Genomic DNA, 21,560 nt, shown 5'->3' on the forward strand with positions numbered 1-21,560 from the left:
TTTTATCTCTTGACGAATAGGACACAAACTTGCACATTTAGGTACCCATCTCATTTTTTATGACTTTCTTCATTATTAAATGTAATTTAAAATTCTACTTAGAATCTCATCTTCCAGTATTACATTATTGAATGTAATTTAAAATTCTACTTTAGGATCTCACCTTCCAGTACTGCATATCAAATTATAAGCACTTTACTCTTTAAGAACCCTTGGGGAAAAAAATGAGCCGAACAAACGAGTTTTCTGTGCAACGCATAATGCTGTATAAAAACATCAACTATGACCGGCAGCTCTCCAGTTATTCACCAGATACGGTAGTGTGAGGGCGCGTCCCATGGCTCCGGAAAACGCTGTCAGATACACGATTCATGGTTAATTTCAACGGTAAATTAAATAAAAACTAATAAGGCTAGAGGGTTGCAATTTGGCATGTTTGATGATTGGGGGGTGGATGATTAATATTCTAATTTGCAAGCCTCTAGCTTTAGTAGTTTTTTTTCTTTTTTTTCTTCTTTTTTTAGATCTAAGGGCAGGATTACGGAAAACTAAAAAACCTGCATATACAATTTCTTGACAGTTCGATGAAAACCTAACATTCTAAAATTGATTAACCTGAACAAAACTAAATTTGGAATCAATAAATGAAACACGCGATTAAGCGTTATGCTTACCAATTCCTGGCGAGCGAGTAGTCTTTTATCTAAGGTACTGATAACCCTAATAAGGGACCCATTTACTCAAGTAACTTTTCAGCCATAACCAAACCATTACGACAATTTCTCTGACAAATGTCGACGTACTATTTAATTCAAACTGTAAGGCACTGAAAGCCGCTGAATTCTTCGCAGTAATCGACGCATTTTGGATCGTTACCAAACACGAGGTCACAAAAGTTTTGTGCCTCATTAAGACCAGAGATGCAGGCGCTCCCCCCCCCCCCCACACCCCCCCCCAAAAAAAAAAAAAAAAAAAAAAAAAAAAAAAAAAAAAAAAAAAAGTGTATCCCACAAGCACTGCCAAGCAACCAGAATAACGATATCTTCTAATCCTCGCAGACGTCTTGAAACGCTTGAAGTGGCGGTAGGCCGATTTGTACCGAAATAAACAGCAAACTGTCACTTCAAACACGTATTTTATTTTCGCTCTTCCTCACTGAAATATACTAAGGCTGCAGAGAAATTCCCCCTAGCCCCCATCCCGGACAATGCGTGTCTAGGCTATAACTGCCCCCAACCCATTAGTCATTCCACGACGCCCAAAAACCACCGTACCCTAATCAATCAAATTTGTGGGCAATCAAAGCAATAATGGCACTAACAAGCTAGTATAGTTGGTCACAATAATAAACTGAAAATCTCGCCCCCAAAAAATGGTACCGAAATATCTTCGAACAATTGCAGCCAGCTTCACTATAATCATTGTCGAATAGATTCACTCTCGGGCTGCTACCAACTTTAATAAACAAAAGAGTACAACCACCGATAAACAGTTTCATTAAACGATACTGAAACTTCCTTCTTGTAGTTCATCTGGCAAAATATCTTATTTTTCGACCTGTGAATATTCTGGGTTAAAAAACTTTGAATAGTTACAATTTTCTTCCTAAAATATCTTCCTCTTCTACCTGTAATGTCCTAGGTTAAAAAGGAAAACTTTAAATAGTTATAATTTTCCTCCTAAAATATAATCCTCTTCTACCTGTAATGTCCTAAGTTTAAAAACAAAAACTTTAAATAGTTAGAAATTTCTTCATAAAATATCTCCCTCTTCTACCTATATTATTCTGGATTAAAAACAAACTTTAAATAGTTAGAATTTTCTTCCTAAAGTATCTTCCTCTCCGCCCTGTAATGTCCTAGGTTAGAAAAGAAAAACTTTAAATAGTTACAATTAGCTTCCTAAGTTACAACTACTATACAGAATTCCAATCTTCCTTTCCTAAGTCAAAAAAGTAACGAAGGAGCTAAAATGCAAAACGTGCAAATTGAAAGGACCCTACACAAATTAACCCAAGGGAGACATAACACAGATCTCCGGTCGCAACCCATTTAGATTACTGGCAATATAACTACCCATTACATGAAAGAAAATCTGCATCTGTTACGGTCATATCAGGCCCACTACTGTAGAAAGAACGAAACACACATGTTGTAGAGTGACTTTCAATGCTTAAGCATGGAAGTGCTTAGCATATTATGCTCCAAATATATCTGAAAACCTAACATCTCAGCATTTAAACATTTGAGAAGCCTCTGTGGTGTTTTAGATCTGAGGGCGGACAGAGAGAGAGAGGAGAAAAAAAAAAAAAGTGCAGACAGACGGACAAAACTGGCACAAGTTTTCTGTTACAGAAAGCTAAAAAGGAAAGGGTTTTAATAACGAGACAGAACCCATTCGTTCTAGGAGCCCTCAATTATACTGGCCAAACATCAAGGAAATGCATTTGCGTGGGTATATACATACTCACTCCCGTTTTCTGATGAGCTTCTGCCCCGTCGACTCTTGTGTTTATTCAAGAAAAAGGAAGGAAGGCGTGGGATTCGAGTTCCTTAACAATCGATGTTACCTACGTCACACGAAGGCGGTTCGAATAAAAACTTTAGACAGTGGACCAATTTAGCATTTAATTATATCTTCGTCCTTCTGTTGTTAAGATTTTCTCTAACCGTGTGGTACTACTGTATTGTACTAAACGCCATGTAAGCAATGCGTAAAAGCGCGCATGTACTAACAGTTAGAGGCGGGGGGAGGGGGGGAGCGCCCTTCCAAACAAGGTCGTTCAAATGCGCACGAGCGAAGTATAGCATGTCCATACTATCGACCGCGGAGAAATCAAATGGAAGGAGGAGGAAATAAAGACGTAATCATGCCCTCATTATGTACATTAGGGCTATTCTACAAAGGAGAGTTCCAAGTATTTTTCTTAATAGCTGCGAGAAAAATACACTATAATGAGAAACGTGGTTTGATGTCTTATAGCTTCGAGAATTTCAGTCAGACTTGATATCAACCTGCACAGACTAACGGTGCATTAAACGCTTTTCGGCATACTATTCCGGTTCTGTCAAAATAAGAGGGTATGACTGAGTACAATGCAGTTTCAGTGTTAATTTGGTTTTCATTTCATTTCAATTTTCTCCCTACCTCATCGAGAACAAAATAAAATTCTCAACCTACAATATTTGTATCGCATTTCATTCTTTTAATAGTCTTCAATGATATTAAAACCAGACCTGTAAAACGCGTATAAGGATTTGCAATTTTATTCTGCTCATCTTCTGAAAGGAATGCGTTCCTAAATGTGAGCGTCGAGGGTCCTGTTTTCGGTTTTTCTGTTATTTCTAAATAATTTGGCGTATTCTACATTTGTGACATGCAACACCAAACATGCAATTTGTCTGTGGTAACTTAGTTTCTACAAATCTTTCGATTTTGCCGACATGCGATAACAGTAAATTATTGTGCACTCTGGGTCATATACCAAGATAGGGTGTGTTGTTACAGCAAATCAGGAGACTCTTAATGGCTTCACCCCTTATGCTATCAACTATAACTCGGGTGTGCCATTTGACGAAGCAATGAAGAGCTGAAGAAAGTATCTTATGACCTCACACCTGTACTGCATTTCTTCCTTACAGTGGTTTCCTTTCTCTGGAGCTTCAAGGCTACAGTCTCCTCAGTTCATGAAACGTAATCCAAAATGAAAAATTAGTAGACTGATGTGTTTGTTTGATAATACATGTATAACCCGCTACCAGACCAACAAGTGTTAACGTCATTAGCTCTTTATCAATAACACGGCCATTAAAATACTGTAGTATGTGAGGTGACCAACAAGTATTAACGTCCCAAGTTTTATCTTATCAATAACACGGCCATTAATGTACCGAGGTGCGCCATGCTGATAAATGAAGAACTTGGGGTATTATAAAGCAAAGATGGACACTCTCAACTCGCATTTAAGTGCTGACAAAAAAATAAATCCCGAGTCTAATCCTCTACAAACTCCATAATGAAAATCATTACAACGCTGAGCTAGAGGACGTAATTATAAGCAATTCCATAACGCCAAACTCCCTTTTCATATAAAGGGAAAACCACCTCCAAAGCTTCAGCAAATATTTCACCTTTTTTTCCCGTTGGGCACCAAAAGAATTTGACAATTAAACTATTAGAAGAAAGGAAAGTTTTCTGACCAAGATGCATTAAAACTCACATTCCAGATATACTATAAAGCTTTGAACGCATTCCAGATGGGGACTTTGCTGGACAACACGGAATTTCTATTTTTTTTTTTTTTTACAGGTGCTGTAACTACAACGGAACTTTTGTCGCCATTATGGCCCTGCTATCTGTCAAATTTGGAAGTTCCATCCACGAAGTGGTGGGAATTGTTTTAAATGGGTGCTATTAATATATTCATATACGATTACTACATACAGCTTACACGAGGAAAACTTGATTCGCCAATCCTTTTCAATCAAGCTAAAAATAAATAACTCATATTCTATAAGTTACATACGATAATATCCATACACTCTAAAACTATAAACACCCACAAACCACACCAGTAAATACGCAACAAAACAACTACCTTGCAGCACAACAAAGTTAATGGAGGGGCAGAATTTTCAGCTGGTTTTACAAAAAGTTTTCTTTCCGTCCATTTCCGGCGGAAAATGAATGGCGCGTAAAACATATCAACTCGAACCGCTCGGGACACTTTGAAACAAGAAATCTTAAGTATCAAAGGAGGCAGAAAAATGACGACGACACTTCCGCAAGCGAAGGAGAAGAGCTGGCATTTACTTAGCATGAAAGTGACCTTCTTACAATGCCGATCATGGCGTTATTATCAAAGATGAAATATATACATATTCTATTAAAGTGCTTACAAGCACTAAACGACTGGTTATATATATATATATATTATATATAGATATAATATATATATATATCTATATATATAATAGATATATATACACGTACATCTAGTTACACACACACCACACACACACAAATATATATATATATATATATATATAATATAGATATATATATATTGCAACAAATCACTGTAGACGTGCGATGATCATATATGCATACAGCCAGGAGAAGGGTGAAATGAAATGACTTGAACCGAGCGCTTTCATGTATTTCTACACCTCATCAGGGTTCAGGTACAAGTGCCAAGAAAACAAATACAGAGTCACAAGAAGACTTCGTGGCAAGACAAATGATGCTAAAAAACAAACAACGCTAACAACTACCAGACAGTTCTAATACCTAATAGCCTACTTGTTTAAAATACCCTTCGTTAAAATCTCATCAACTTTGTACAAACCTAGGCTGATATTCAATAAATTATCACAGTCTTGTTTAATTATAACATGATTCTATTAAATTTCTTTTCACCAAACATCTCTACAAAACATAATTTCCTTTGAGTCTGTCCAGTTAATAACATGATCACTATTATTCATATGCACAAATAATGCATTTGACATATTACCAGTTCTTACATTATATTTGTGCTGTTTTAATCGAACTGCCAATGTCTTTCCACTTTGTCCCACGTAAGTTTTATTAAAATTTTTGCACGGAATCTTATAAATACAACCTGTTCCATTTCCAGGTGAATTTCTTATCAGCAAGTTTCTAATAGTTCCTAGAGTTTTGAACACAACATTAATACCTAGTGGTTTGACTTGTCTCGGGATGTTATTAAAGCAGGTATAAAAAGGAAGCACTAAAAGGTTTTTGTTTTCGAAACTTTTCAGTTTTTGTCAATCCATAAAACGTTTTTCGTGCCTTACAATAGGTGTTTTCAATAAAACTGTTTGGGTACCTCAAATTGCCAGCAATTTCACGTATCTTGTCAATTTCATGATCTAAAATTCGGGGCTGCTGACCCGCAGGGCCCTTAAAAACATAGCAGAAAAACAGCAGTCTTAGTTCTAAAAGGATGGTTTGAATAAAAATGTACATAAGAACAGATATTTGTGGGTTTCCTATAAACAGAAAATTTGAACATTCTATCAAATCTATGTACCAACACATCTAAAAATGGCAATTTTCCTTCTTCCCTCTCAAGGTTGAACTTTATGGAGGGCACTAGTGCATTTAGTCTACTAAGAAAGTTGTTTACGTTCTTTTTCACTGGCCATGAACAAAAGATGTCATCCACATATCTTATCCATAACACACCTCTTGGCAATAAATTCGGTAAATATTTTCTTTCGAAAAACTCCATATATAGATTGCTAAGTATAGGAGAAAGAGGATTTCCCATGGCCATACCGAATTTCTGTTCATAATAATTACCATTAAAAGTAAACTTGCAACCTTTGATACACAATTTTATAAGTTCTATTAAAGTTTTGTGTGGCATTATGAACACATGTTTTTTCATTTCATCCTCCAGAAACTCTAACAGGTCATCTATTGGCACCTTTGTAAAAAGAGAAATAACGTCGAAACTCACCATTATAAAGTCATAATTTGGGTTAAAATTATTAAGACGACTGATAAAATCTACATTATTTTCGAGACATCCGAGACCGCCCCTACTAGTGGTGTAAGTATTTCAACAAGGCCATTTTGATGAGTTTTAATATGCAAAAGAACCAAGCCAGAGCTTATAATAGGTCTTACTGGATTACCTTGTTTATGCGTTTTTATAGTACCATACAGATAAGGAGAAGTTGGGCAAATAGTTAGAAATTTTTGTACTAAATCCTTATGGTTATACAATAATATTGACTGGTTGGAAATAGGTAATGCCTTCTGTCAATTGGAAAAGTTCAGCAACATCCCTATTGACAAACTGAATATCTGCAAGGGTATGATATACGGTATTGCTGGATTGGGTATATCACCTACTATTCCAAAGAGGTTTTTTGAAACTTACAAGAAAATTAAGAAAGATAACACTCTTCACGTCACGAAAGCAGATAAGTCAAGTGCTCTGGTTATATTGGATAAAACTGAATATGAGAGAAAAATGTACGAACTGTTAGACGATCATACTACCTATATTCGACTGAGAAACAGTACTTTAGAAAATGATAATGCTCAGTTTAACAAGAATATTAAGAAACTCTTGTATAACCATAAGGATTTAGTACAAAAATTTCTAACTATTTGCCCAACTTCTCCTTATCTGTATGGTACTATAAAAACGCATAAACAAGGTAATCCAGTAAGACCTATTATAAGCTCTGTTGGTTCTTTTGCATATAAACTATCAAAATGGCTTGTTGAAATACTTACACCACTAGTGGGGACGGTCTCGGATGTTCTCTCGAAAATAATGTAGATTTTATCAGTCGTTCCCTTTAATAATTTTAACCCAAATTATGACTTTATAATGGTGAGTTTCGACGTTTACTTTCTCTTTTTACAAAGGTGCCAATAGATGACCTGTTAGAGTTTCTGGAGGATGAAATGAAAAAACATGTGTTCATAATGCCACACAAAACTTTAATAGAACTTATAAAATTGTGTATCAAAGGTTGCAAGTTTACTTTTAATGGTAATTATTATGAACAGAAATTCGGTATGGCCATGGGAAATCCTCTTTCTCCTATACTTAGCAATCTATATATGGAGTTTTTCGAAAGAAAATATTTACCGAATTTATTGCCAAGAGGTGTGTTATGGATAAGATATGTGGATGACATCGTTTGTTCATGGCCAGTGAAAAAGAACGTAAACAACTTTCTTAGTAGACTAAATGCACTAGTGCCCTCCATAAAGTTCAACCTTGAGAGGGAAGAAGAAGGAAAATTGCCATTTTTAGATGTGTTGGTACATAGATTTGATAGAAAGTTCAAATTTTCTGTTTATAGGAAACCCACAAATATCTGTTCTTATGTACATTTTTATTCAAACCATCCTTTTAGAACTAAGACTGCTGTTTTTTCTGCTATGTTTTTAAGGGCCCTGCGGGTCAGCAGCCCCGAATTTTTAGATCATGAAATTGACAAGATACATGAAATTGCTGGCAATTTGAGGTACCCAAACAGTTTTATTGAAAACACCTATTGTAAGGCACGAAAAACGTTTTATGGATTGACAAAAACTGAAAAGTTCGAAAACAAAAACCTTTTAGTGCTTCCTTTTTATACCTGCTTTAATAACATCCCGAGACAAGTCAAACCACTAGGTATTAATGTTGTGTTCAAAACTCTAGGAACTATTAGAAACTTGCTGAAGAAATTCACCTGGAAATGGAACAGGTTGTATTTATAAGATTCCGTGCAAAAATTGTAATAAAACTTACGTGGGACAAAGTGGAAAGACATTGGCAGTTTGATTAAAACAGCACAAATATAATGTAAGAACTGGTAATATGTCAAATGCATTATTTGTGCATATGAATAATAGTGATCATGTTATTAACTGGACAGACTCAAAGGAAATTATGTTTTGTAGAGATTTGGTGAAAAGAAATTTAATAGAATCATGTATAATTAAACAAGACTGTGATAATTTATTGAATATCGAGCCTAGGTTTGTACAAAGTTGATGAGATTTTAACGAAGGGGTATTTTGAAAACAAGTAGGCTATTAGGTATTAGAACTGTCTGGTAGTTGTTAGCGTTGTTTGTTTTTAGCATCATTTGTCTTGCCACGAAGTCTTCTTGTGACTCTGTATTTGTTTTCTTGGCACTTGTACCTGAACCCTGATGAGGTGTAGAAATACATGAAAGCGCTCGGTTCAAGTCATTTCATTTCACCCTTCTCCTGGCTGTATGCATATATATATATATATATACATACATATATATATACATATATATATATATATATATATATATATATCAATTCCAAGCTACAAATGTCCTTTTAATATCTAAATTCACTTTACCTCCCAAATGATATATTTTCATATATGTACGAAGGGGAATTTTTTAATTGATAATATTTCGTCCCCCATGGATCGAACCCACCGTCCAAGTGGACGGACGAAATCAGGACAGTCCAGTGAGCTATCCAATCGCCAACAGAGACGCTATAATTCATATGATCGACCTTACAAATCACCCTCGATCTGGGAGCTTTCGTCAATTTAAGAATTCGATATGAAACCCCGTCTACCATGTTGGCCAATTCGAGCGTTTGACAGCACGTAGCCTTTTGTTTTATGATAATTATCACATCGAACCGTGATCCATTTATATACAATTCAAGCTACAAATCTCCTTTAATATCTAAATTCCACTTTACCTCCCAAATGATATATTTTCATATATGTACCGAAGGGGAATTTTTTAATTGATAATAATTTCGTCCCCCCATGGGATCGAACCACGTCCAAGTGGACGGGGACGAAATCAGGACAGTCAGTGACGCTATCCAATCAGCCAACAGAGACGCTATAAGTTCATATCGATTCTGACCTTACAAATCACCCTCGATCTGGGTTTAGCTTTCGTAATTAGAAATCGATATTGAAAACCCCGTCTACCATGTTGGCCAATTCGAGCGTTGACAGCGACGTAGCCTTTTGTTATGAATAATTATCACATCGAACCGTGATCCATTTATATATCAATTCAAGCTACAAATCTCCTTTAATATCTAAATTCACTTTACCTCCCAAATGATATATTTTTCATATATGTACCGAAGGGGGAATTTTTAATTGATAATAATTTTCGTCCCCCCATGGGATCGAACCACGTCCAAGTGGGACGGGGACGAAATCAGGACATTCAGTGACGCTATCCAATCAACCAAAACAGAGACGCTATAAGTTCATATCGATTCTGACCTTACAAATCACCCTCGATCTGGGAGCTTTCGTAATTAGAATCGATATGGAAACCCCGTCTACCATGTTGGCCAATTCGAGCGTTTGACAGTCACGTAGCCTTTTGTTAAGAATAATTATCACATCGAACCGTGATCCATTTATATATCAATTCAAGCTACAAATGTCCTTTAATATCTAAATTCACTTTACCTCCCAAATGATATATTTTCATATATGTACCAAAGGGGAATTTTTTAATTGATAATAATTTCGTCCCCCCATGGGATCGAACTACCGTCCAAGTGGACGGGGACGAAATCAGGACAGTCAGTGACGCTATCCAATCAGCCAACAGAGACGCTATAGTTCATATCGATTCTGACCTTACAAATCACCCTCGATCTGGGAGCTTTCGTAATTAGAATCGATATGAAACCCGTCTACCATGTTGGCCAATTCGAGCGTTTTACAGCCACGTAGCCTTTTGTTATGAATAATTATCACATCGAACCGTGATCCATTTATATATCAATTCAAGCTACAAATGTCTTTTAATATCTAAATTCACTTTACCTCCCAAATGATATATTTTCATATATGTACCGAAGGGGAATTTTTTAATTGATAATAATTTCGTCCCCCCCCCATGGGATCGAACCACCGTCCAAGTGGACGGGACGAAATCAGGACAGTCAGTGACGCTATCCAATCAGCCACAGAGACGTTATAAGTTCATATCGATTCTGACCTTACAAATCACCCTCGATCTGGGAGCTTTCGTAATTAGAATCGATATGAAACCCCGTCTACCATGTTGGCCAATTCGAGCGTTTCATATCGATTCTAATTACGAAAGCTCCCAGATCGAGGGTGATTTGTAAGGTCAGAATCGATATGAACTTATAGCGTCTCTGTTTGGCTGATTGGATAGCGTCACTGACTGTCCTGATTTCGTCCCCGTCCACTTGGACGGTGGTTCGATCCCATGGGGGACGAAATTATTATCAATTAAAAAATTCCCCTTCGTACATATATGAAAATATATCATTTGGGAGGTAAAGTGAATTTAGATATTAAAGGAGATTTGTAGCTTGAAATTTGAATGATATATAAATAAAATGGATCACGGTTCGATGTGATAATTATTCATAACAAAAGGCTACGTGCTGTCAAACGCTCAATTGGCCACCATGGTAGACGGGGTTTCATATCGATTCTAATTACAAAGCTCCCAGACTTGGGGCCAACTGTATACGGGGTTGGGCATATCGATTTCCTATTTACGGAAGCTCCAAGGAAAAAAATCGAGGGTGGAAATTTGTTTAGTCAGTCGATATGAACTTATAGCTCTCTGTTGGCTGATTGGATAGCGTCCACTGACTGTCCTGATTTCCGTCCCCTGTCCACTTGGACGGTGGTTCGATCCCATGGGGTGGGGGGACGAAATTATTATCAATTAAAAAATTCCCCTTCGTACATATATGAAAAAATATATCATTTGGGAGGTAACAAAGTGAATTTAGATATTAAAGGACATTTGTAGCTTGAATTGATATATAAATGGATCACGGTTCGATGTGATAATTATTCATAACAAAAGGCTACGTGCTGTCCAAACGCTCGAATTGGCCAACATGGTAGACTGGGTTTCATATCGATTCTATTACGAAAGGCTCCCAGATCGAGGGTGATTTGTTAGGTCAGAATCGTTATGAACTTATAGCGTCTCTGTTGGCTGATTGGATAGCGTCACTGACTGTCCTGATTTCGTCCCCGTCCACTTGGACGTTGGGTTCGATCCCATGGGGGGGACGAAATTATTATAAATTTAAAAAATTCCCTTCGGTACATATATGAAATATATTCATTTGGGAGGTAAAGTGAATTTAGATATTAAAGGACATTTGTAGCTTGAATTGATATAAATAAAGATCACGGTTCGATGTGATAATTATTCATAACAAAAGGCTACGTGCTGTCAAACGCTCGAATTGGCCAACATGGTAGACGGGTTTCATATCGATTCTATTACGAAAGCTCCCAGATCGAGGTGATTTGTAAGGTCAGAATCGATATGAACTTATAGCGTCTCTGTTGCTGATTGGATAGCATCATTGACTGTCCTGATTTCGTCCCCGTCCACTTGGACGGTGGTTCGATCCATGGGGGGACGAAATTATTATCAATTAAAAATTCCCCTTCGGTACATATATGAAAATATATCATTTGGGAGGTAAAGTGAATTTAGATATTAAAGGACATTTGTAGCTTGAATTGATATATAATGGATCACGGTTCGATGTGATAATTATTCATAACAAAAGGCTACGTGCTGTCAAACGCTCGAATTGGCCAACATGGTAGACGGGGTTTCATATCGATTCTAATTACGAAGCTCCCAGATCGAGGGTGATTTGTAAGGTCAGAATCGATATGAACTTATAGCGTCTCTGTTGGCTGACTGGATAGCGTCACTGACTGTCCTGATTTCGTCCCCGTCCACTTGGACGGTGGTTCGATCCCATGGGGGGACGAAATTATTATCAATTAAAAAATTCCCCTTCGGTACATATATGAAAAAATATATTCATTTGGGAGGTAAAGTGAATTTAGATATTAAAGGACATTTGTAGCTTGAATTGATATATAAATGGATCACGGTTCGATGTGATAATTATTCATACAACAAAGGCTACGTGCTGTCAAACGCTCGAATTGGCCAACATGGTAGACGGGGTTTCATATCGATTCTAATTACGAAGCTCCCAGATCGAGGGTGATTTGTAAGGTCAGAATCGATATGAACTTATAGCGTCTCTGTTGGCTGACTGGATAGCGTCACTGACTGTCCTGATTTCGTCCCCGGTCCACTTGGACGGTGGTTCGATCCCATGGGGGGGACGAAATTATTATCAATTAAAAAAAATTCCCCTTCGGTACATATATGAAAATATATCATTTGGGTGGGAGGTAAAGTGAATTTAGATATTAAAGGACATTTGGTAGCTTGAATTGATATATAAATGGATCACGGTTCGTGTGTTTATAAATTATTCATAACAAAAGGCTACGTGCTGTCAAACGCTCGAATTGGCCAACATGGTAGAAGGGGTTTTCATATCGATTCTAATTACGAAAGCTCCCAGATCGAGGGTGATTTGTAAGGTCAGAATCGATATGAACTTATAGCGTCTCTGTTGGCTGATTGGATAGCATCACTGACTGGTCCTGATTTCGCCCCCGTCCACTTGGACGGTGGTTTCCGATCCCTTGGGGGGGACAAAATTATTAATCAATTAAAAAATTTCCCCTTCGGTACCTATATTAAAATATATAATTTGGGAGGTAAAAGTGATTTAGATATTAAAGGACATTAGCTTGAAATTTGAATATAAATGGAGCACGGTTCGATGTGAAATTATTTCAAGAACAAAAGGCTTACTTGCTGTCAAACGGCTCGAATTGGGCCAACATGGGAGACGTTTTTTCATATTGATTTCTAATTTACGAAAGCTCCCAGATCGAGGGTGATTTGTAAGGTCAGAATCGATATAACTTATAGGTCTCTGTTGGCTGATTGGATAGCGTCACTGACGGTCCTGTTTCGTCCCCGTCCACTTGGCCGGTGGTTTCGATCCCATGGGGGGACGAAATTAATTATAATTAAAAAATTCCCCCTTCGGTACCTATATGAAAAATATATCATTTGGGAGGTTAAAGGAAATTTAGATATTACAAAGGACAATTAGTAGGCTTGAAATTGATATATAAATGGATCACGTTCGATGTGATAATTATTCATACAAAAAGGCGTACGTGCTGTCAACGCTCGAATTGGCCAACATGGTAGAACGGGTGGGGTTTCATATCGATTCTAATTACGAAAGCTCCCAGGAGCGAGGGTGATTTGTAAGGTTCAGAATCGATATGAACTTATAGCGTCTCTGTTGGCTGATTGGATAGCGTCACTGACTGTCCTGATTCGTTTCGTCCCCGTCCACTTGGACGGTGTTCGATCCCATGGGGGGACGAAATTATTATCAATTACAAAAAATTCCCTTCGTACATATATGAAAATATATCATTGGGAGGTAAAGTGAATTTAGTATTAAAGGACATTTGTAGCTTGAATTGATATATAAATGGATCACGGTTCGATGTGATAATTATTCATATATATATATATATATATATATATATATATATATATATATATATATATATATATATATATATATATATATACATACTCTATATATTATATGTATGTGTAACCTAGCCACTGGGGGGGAGGGCAGGCCAGCCCAACTCAGTGCCGTCCCAAGCCGGGATAAATAGGGAGGGTTGGAGTCAGGAAGGGCATCCATATGTAAAATCTCCTGCCAGAACTTTTAAGAAATGAGTCTTACAAAGAGAGAGAATAGGGCTAGGTTGTCACCCGGAAGTGACCCACAGATACATCGCCCTAACTCTGAGGACATGCAAGTGAGCGAGTGCGGCTAAAGAAGCGAGCTCGAGAACTAAGAGTAGGAACATTAAATGTTGGTACAATGACAGGAAGGGGGCGGGCAATAGGTGACCTTATGAAAACAAGACGAGTAGATATTCTCTGTGTACAGGAGACTAGATGCAAAGGTAACAAAGCGAGGGAACTTGGGGAGGGGTATAGGATGTTCTATAGCGGAGCAAATAAAGAAGGTAGGAATGGTGTTGGAATAATTCTGTCAAGTGAAATGAAGAAGGAAATCTTTTAAGTAAATTGAAGAAATGATAGGATTATCCGGTCAGGATGATGGTTGAAAATTGCACTGTTAATATCTTTAGTGCATATGCATCCCAGATAGGATGCTCAGATGAAGAGAAAGATCACTTCTGGTCGGACTTAGAGGAGGATATGGAAAAGGTACCAGCAGATGAAAGATGCCTTGTCGGCGGAGATCTGAATGGGCACGTAGGCCAGAATAACCATGTGTCAGCCGTATACATGGTGGGTATGGCTATGATGAAAGAAATGCAGAGAGTGAGAGAATTGTTGATTTTGCTGTGTCCAAGGATATGGTACTGGTGAACACTTTTTTCACCTAGCAGCAAGAACATCTAGTTAAGTACAAAAGCGGCGGAAGGTCCAGCCAGATAGATTACTTGATGTATAAGAGGAAAGATTTACGCGAGGTAGAAGATTGTAAGGTCATACCAGGAGACCATGTGAGTGTGCAACATCGTTTGGTAGTGATGGACTTGGTTATGGAAATTGAACAAATAAGGAAGAAAAAAATGCAGGGGCCAAAAAGGATTAAATGGTTAAAGCTGAAAGAGATTGAACTTTGTAGGCAGTTTAAAGAAAAAGTATTAGAGGAACTAACTCATGAAATTGAGGATGTTGATGAATGGTGGAACGGAACGATGGAAATAATACTGAGGGTTGCTAGAGAAATATTGGGTGAGAGTACTGGAAAGATGTTCGAAAATAAGGAAACGTGGTAGTTCAGTGAAGAAGTGAAGAATGCAAAAATGCAAAAGAGAGAGGCAAAGAAATGGTGGGAGGGGACACAAATGGAAGGGGACCAGATGGCCTATAAGGAAGCAAATAAATTAGCAAAGGAAACTGTAGCAATTGCTAAGGATAGAGCATATGATCAGCTTTACAAATAGCTAGATACCAAGGAAGGGCAAGGAAAGATCTTCAAACTAGCACACATGAGAAATAAGAGTACCAAGGAATATAACACACATAAGACAGATTAAGGATAAGGATGAAAATGTACTGAGAAATGAGAGACATAATAAGGAGATGGGAAGAATATTTTGAGGCCTTATTGAATGAAGAAAATGAAAGATTTCTAAGAGGAGATGGACACACAAATTGTGTACCAGTCACAGAAATAACAAAAGCTGAGGTTAGAATGGCACTGGGAAAGATGAAAAATAGTAAAGCGGTGGGACCGGATGGCATACCTCCAGAAGCCTGGAAGGCTCTTGATGAGGAATGAATTGACATATTGTGGCAGTTAATGAAAAAGATTATGGAAAGTAAGACGATACCCGAAAAATGGAATGTATATTAATCCCAATATTCAAAGAGAAAGGGGACATTCAGTGTTGTGAAAATTACCGAGGAATAAAGCTCATGTCACATACACTGAAGGTATTTGAAAGAATTATGGATGAACATGAGGGGGCTCAGCACTTTGGATGGTATTTTCGCTCTGAGACAAATTATGGAAAAGTACAGAGAGAAGCAAAAGGTCTTGCATATGGCCTTTATAGACCTTGAGAAGGCATATGATAGAGTACCACGTCAGGAAATATGGAGATGTCTCAGGGAGAGAGGAGTGATGGAGAAGTATGTCAAAATGATCAGGGAGATGTATAGAAATGTAAAGTCCAGCATCATATCTACAGTTGGAAGAACAGAAAATTTCCAAGTTGGAGTTGGGCTACATCAGGGATCTGCTCTAAGCCCATTTCTGTTTAACGTTGTCTTGGATGTGTTAACAGAGGATGTCAGAGAGGAGCCACCACGGTGTCTGCTCTATGCAGATGACAGAGTCTTGGTAGCCGAGAACAGGGAAGAACTGAAGGGGAAGCTTGAAAGATGGAGATATGCCTTGGAGAGTAGAGGTTTAAGAATAAGCAGGAAAAATGACGTTATTATGATATAACAAAGTTTCATGTATATTACCTGGCAGGTATATAGCTATATCCTCTGTCGCACTGGCAGAATTTTCAAAACTCGCGGCAACCGCAAGATCACTGGTAGTTCAGGTGATCGCCACCCCGTTCCCGTGGCGCTGGCGCTCGGAACCATTCCCATTTTCATCAGATTTTCTCTGAACCCTGTCACCTGAGGGGAGGAGGGTGGGAATTTAATTACATATACCTGCCAGGTAAGTATACATGAAACTTTGTTATATCATAATAACGTCATTTTCTTGTATGACACTCACCTGGCAGGTATATATATAGCTGATTGACACATTTGGAGGTGGGTCAAAGACAGCATCATCGTTAGAGTTTAAAACTTAAAATAAATTTTAAAGTACTCCTTGGTTCCTTACCTGCTAAGGTAGCTCTCAACTAGGACGTGACCTGAATGTTGAAGAAGCTATCAAAAGGGTCTGACAACTGGACGTGACCAATGCGTTAACAGAAAACCCTAGCCCTCTCTTACCACGGGCATTCATGCTAGGAATTGTTAGACCACCTGAACCACACACACACACCACCACTAACAAATCGACTTCATAGACTGAAGAGGGAATATACCCTCTCAGACAACCATAAAAACATTATAACCTAATTAAAAAAACCCTACCATGTAAGTAGGTTATGGGGTGGAAACTCCTTTGCCCAATACTGCCCCTGAGGACACATAAGGGCCCAACGTTTGACAGTTGTCAAAAGTTGTCTTGACGTCTCTTAGATAATGGGAGGCAAAAAACTGAAATGGTCCTCCAAAACGTCGTCTCTATAAAATTCTTGAGGGCCATATTTTTCTTGAATGCTAAGGACATAGCTACCCCTTTAACTTTGTGCGCCTTGACTTTAAGTAGTCTGAAGATTCCCTCTTGGCAAAGCATATGTGCTTCTTTAAATAGTTCACTTAGGAAGATGATAGCATTTCGTCATGGGTCTACTAGGCTCTTCACTGAACAGAGATATCCTGAGGTGCCTCTAATACTTTTGGTTCTTTCCACATAATGGCGCAAAGCCCTTTCTGGACAAAGAACTCTTTCCTGTTCCTGACCCACAAGGTCGGACAGACCTATAATTTTAAAGGACCTTGGCCAAGGATTAGATGGGTTCTCGTTCTTGGCCAAGAAGTCCTCCTGGAACGTGCACACTTCCTTGTTGTGTTTCCAGCCTATATCTTTATTAATCACCTGAAGTTCGCTAATTCTTTTAGCCATGGCCAAAGCAACTAAAAAGATGGTCTTCTTCGAGATATCTCGCAAAGACGCCTTACTTAAAGGCTCAAACTTATTAGTGCCTAAGAACTTCAGTACGATATCCAGATTCCAAGAAGGGGCTCTGCATTGACGCTCCTTCCTTGTTTCCAAAGATTTGAGGAAGTCTCTAAGATCCAAGTCATTGGAAATATCTAAGCCTGTGTGTCTAAACACTGCGGCCAGCATACTTCTGTATCCTTTGACCGTTTGATTTGACAAACCTGCTTCCTTCTTCAAATACAGGAGGAAGTCTGCAATTTGGGTCACAGAGGTACTGGATGAAGAAACCTTCTGCTTCTTGCACTACTACGGAAGGTCTCCCACTTCAACTGGTACATCATAGTTGAGGCTCTTCGTGCTCTAGCCACTGCTTTGGCCGCTTCTCTAGAAAACCCCCTCGCTTTGACAAGTCTTTCGATAGTCTGAACACAGTCAGACCCAGAGAGAGGGTGTTCTTGTGAAACCTGTCGAAGTGAGGTTGTTTGAGTGTATCTACTCGTGCGGGCAGTGTTCTTGGTGTGTCTACTGTCCATTCCAGTACCTCTGTGAACTAATTTTGGGCCGGCCAGTAGGGAGATATGAGAGTAAGTCTTGTCCCGTAACTCTTCCTGAACTTTTTCATGACCTTTCCTAAAACCTTGAACGGGGGAAAGGCGTAAGCATCCAGACCCGTCCAATCACATTCTCCTATCCCCATGCAGTGAAGTTCTTCTTCTCGGTAGTGGATAGGACACCGACACTCCATGGTGGGTGTCGATGGTATGGGTACTGGGACAAGCCATTATGACGAAGTAATGATTGATCTGGAACAACCGAACTAAGCCCACAGCAAAGTTCGTAAATGACTCGGGCGCTCTGACAGCTGCCGACTAACTGCGTTTGGTAGTGAGGCACGTTGTCCAAGCATCCGAGCAAGTCACTTGACCTTCGCCCTAAAAGGGTTATGCTGAGAGACTAAACAAATCGTATTTGTTTGTCACCGATGCCAGACAGTGAGGAGATGCTCCTCTAAAGGCATGAGCCCAACAGGCGAAAGTCAATTGCCTTTTAGAGACCGAGGTCCCCGATGGCAAGACATCTCATAGCATAGTTGAATCTCAGCTAAGGAGAAACAACGCTATGTGACGTTGAAGACGAAGGTGGACAGAGAATGCAACCTATGTCTTCACAGACGAATCGAAAGACGAATTCTCAAGATTCTGAACCTGTGCTTACAAATGGCTGAAAACGCTAACCGCTATTTCATAGCTGTCCGGTGAGGAGTCGTAGTTGCAATGAAAGCGGGGCGCTTTTCAGTAATGAAAACACAGGGAAGTACTGCCTGAAGAACTGCTTCTCATGGGCTGAACATTGGAAGTAGAGCTGGCAGGTCGAGGAGTAGGCGATGTCTTCCAATACATCTGTTAATTCGGGGTGAACAATGAACAATTGCACACCTATGAATACGAGATATTTTGAAGACAAACTCAGATGTCTGCAAAAATCATTCGCATTATCGCATTGCGATGCAGCTGGAGACTAGTACAGACTTCTGTTACTGCGCGGTAAACAGAAAGATGAAAGAGTCCAAGAGATATCTCTGTTGAAAATTCTCGCAATGTCGAAGGCAATGACATCGAGCGTCACAGCAATAGATGGTCATTCAAGTATGCAAGAATCCCCGTTAATCAGAGACCTAAGTCCGTGATTGTTGGACAGAGATACGGTTTGGTAGTCAATCAATGCAGGGGAGAGAGACATAACCAACCGTGCATCTCGGAGAGCCAGCTGGTACTGAGCTGCTATCAGGCAGTTCAATACACAGTAGCTCTCGCTGACTCGTCATCCTGAGTTGCCAGGTAACCCAATCCACAACGGAATGCGTTCGGCTAAAACCATCGAGCATAAAAATACACTCGAACAATTATATTTAAACGAAATGGATTTTGGTAAATACAAAAGCCGATTTTATGTTGTTGTGACAATACCAATTATCTAAAATCGAAACTGGTAACGCCTGGGAGTTTGCAGGCAGCCCCGAGTTGCAGTTCAATTAAAAATACTCGTAGTCTCGGTCACAATCCGTAGAGTCAACTACGGCATGCGCCTACACCCCGGACAATCCAACTGCTTAACAGAATCATGTCGCGAGGGTAATATACGTAGTATATTTGTAGGTTTCTGTACAACGACCTCCATCCTAAATTCTTTTCTCCTCGAGGGATGAGAATAAGGATTGGAGATCGACCGCCTTCATTCTCTAGTCAAGAGAGTGAAGGGGAAGTCTTCTGGTGAACAGAATACCGAAGACGACATTTCAAGCCAAACTGGACGTTCCCGTCCGTTCTTCTCTATTCCAGGTTGGTCGCATACTGTGAGAAATTCTTCCTTCTGCAGCCGTCTTCTTCCAAATGCTAGAAATTCCAGGAATTCGAGCATTCGGCGAGGTTCCCGATTATCATGGTAACAATTATCGGGGATTCTTGTCTCGCTCACTTTGGACCGTGGTCTTGCCTAATTGTTTGGAGATCATAAAAAACTCGAACGCTCTGAGAGTGCTAGAAAATCCGCAAAGAGGAATGCCAGCTCGTTCGCCCATCTCTCAGGGCTTTGTCCATACAGGACATAATACTCCTCGGAACTCCTAAGTCAGTAGAGCCTTTACCATCCAAGGTACGAGCCAACGCCCCCAAAGACCAGTCGAGGAAGTTGAAAACTTCGAAAGTCCGAAAAATGCCCTTCAACCGATAGTCAAACTCCGAAGACGTCCACCAAATCTTGGCCGAGTGTAAGGCATGTCTACGAGAACTGTCGACGATATTGGAGAAGTACCCCTGGGTGGAGGCAGGAACTCCCAGGCCAAGACTTTCCCCCGTAGCATACCACACTCCCGACTTCGAAGCCAACTTGGCTGGAGGGAAGGAGAAAGAAGTCTTCCCTGCGTCCCTCTTTTCCTTCAACCAAGCATTAATCCGGTGAAGCGCTTTCTTGGCCGTGATGGAGAGAGTCATCTTCAAGAAAGAGGACTTCTAGGTGGTTTTGGTTCTCGTATACTGCGAAAGGGGGGACAACGGTGCTGAAGGTTGAAACTCCCCTTCGAACCGAGACAGGAGGCAATACTTCAGTCTCTTATAAACCAACGATGGAGCTTCCGCATTTCTCTCATCTTCAGAAATAAAGCCTTCTACGTCCTCTTCCGCTGAAGAAACATCCTGGATGCCGAAGTCCTGCTGTAAACTAGCAGCCGAATCCGGCTCCAAGACTTGTTTGGAATGAGACTGTGGGATCGCGTCCTGACGAGAAGAGTCCCGGTCTTGGGGAGGAGGACGGGTCAATGTCCTGCCGTCTGCGTCTTGCGTCCACCGCGTGAGTTGCGTCCACCGGACGTTTTTCTAGCTTCCTCTTGCATCCTGCGCCCTGCGCTGTTGAGCGATCGTCTGTCTTTGATGGCAAACTGTGTCCTGTTTCCCGAGAGTACGAAGGACGAGAAGGAGGTGGCAAAATCTTGTCCTGCGTCCTCTTGGAGGTCTTGACGGGGAGAAACTCGTCTTTACGTCTGGAGGAAGGCTGATCAGTCATTTCCCAAAACTTGACAAGATCGGCTAACTTTAGCCTGCATCTCTCTCAAAAAGTTCTTAATGTCCGCTTCCTGATGGATCGCACGAGGAGGAGGAGAGCGAAGACGAGCAGAGCTGAGACGAGGAGGAGAGCAGTTCTGAGGTCTACAAGACGGAGAGGAGACAGGGGAGCGCATCCAAGACGAAGAGGGAGAGTCTCTAACTGGAGAAAAGCTGCCAACAGAACGTCCTGCGTCCTCTCTCAAAAGATACGTTCTCTTTTTCTTGACGGGGATTGCGTCCTCATCAGCA

Source organism: Macrobrachium nipponense, chromosome 41, assembly GCF_015104395.2.
Source record: "Macrobrachium nipponense isolate FS-2020 chromosome 41, ASM1510439v2, whole genome shotgun sequence".
Lineage (NCBI taxonomy): Eukaryota > Metazoa > Arthropoda > Malacostraca > Decapoda > Palaemonidae > Macrobrachium > Macrobrachium nipponense.